The sequence below is a fragment of the Trachemys scripta genome, chromosome 17 (genome assembly GCF_013100865.1).
Source record: "Trachemys scripta elegans isolate TJP31775 chromosome 17, CAS_Tse_1.0, whole genome shotgun sequence".
In the NCBI taxonomy this organism is placed as follows: Eukaryota; Metazoa; Chordata; order Testudines; family Emydidae; genus Trachemys; species Trachemys scripta.
In genome coordinates, this window is record NC_048314.1 from 244,845 (window position 1) to 245,517 (window position 673).

Genomic DNA, 673 nt, shown 5'->3' on the forward strand with positions numbered 1-673 from the left:
TTAACTAGAAGACCGTCACCATTTGGTACTTTGAACTATAAATTTTGGGCTCAGCCAAACAACAAGAGATTGGAAAACCCAAATGCTATGTGGACATGCAGAGTGATGGATTTTCTATGAAGTGTGGCAATGACTATCAGGAAAAGGCTTGCCAATGGTCTTTGTATGCAACATCTTTAACCTCTTGATGCCCTGAGAATCAGACCAACGTGTTGTTACCAAGATCTTTGGTGCCAGGGATTTTAGCAGTTACAAAGTGCTATTTATAACAAAACTTAGCTGCCACTCCAGGCAAATATCTCAGCTACTCTCAGCCAGGCAGACAATCATGTTTGATACCTCGGTTTTCCCTTTGCATGTACAAATGTTACATCAGAGTGTATTGGTACAAGGGATCGGAGGCAGAAATGGATGCAATTCTTACTGCAGCCTCCCAACCTTCCACACACTGTGGAAGAGAGAATCTTTAAAAAAAGCACCACCTGCATTCGGTCTTTGGTAAAAAGCATGTGATATCGTCCCAGAACCCAAGACCCAGAGATAGAGCTGGTGGTTCTCATTTTACAAATATTTAACGATTGCTCAAAATGCAGACATTTCATAGGCAGCTCAATTACAATTAGAGGTGGTTGTTGGTTTTTTTTCCAGATTCAGAAGTTTATTTAGACTTTAA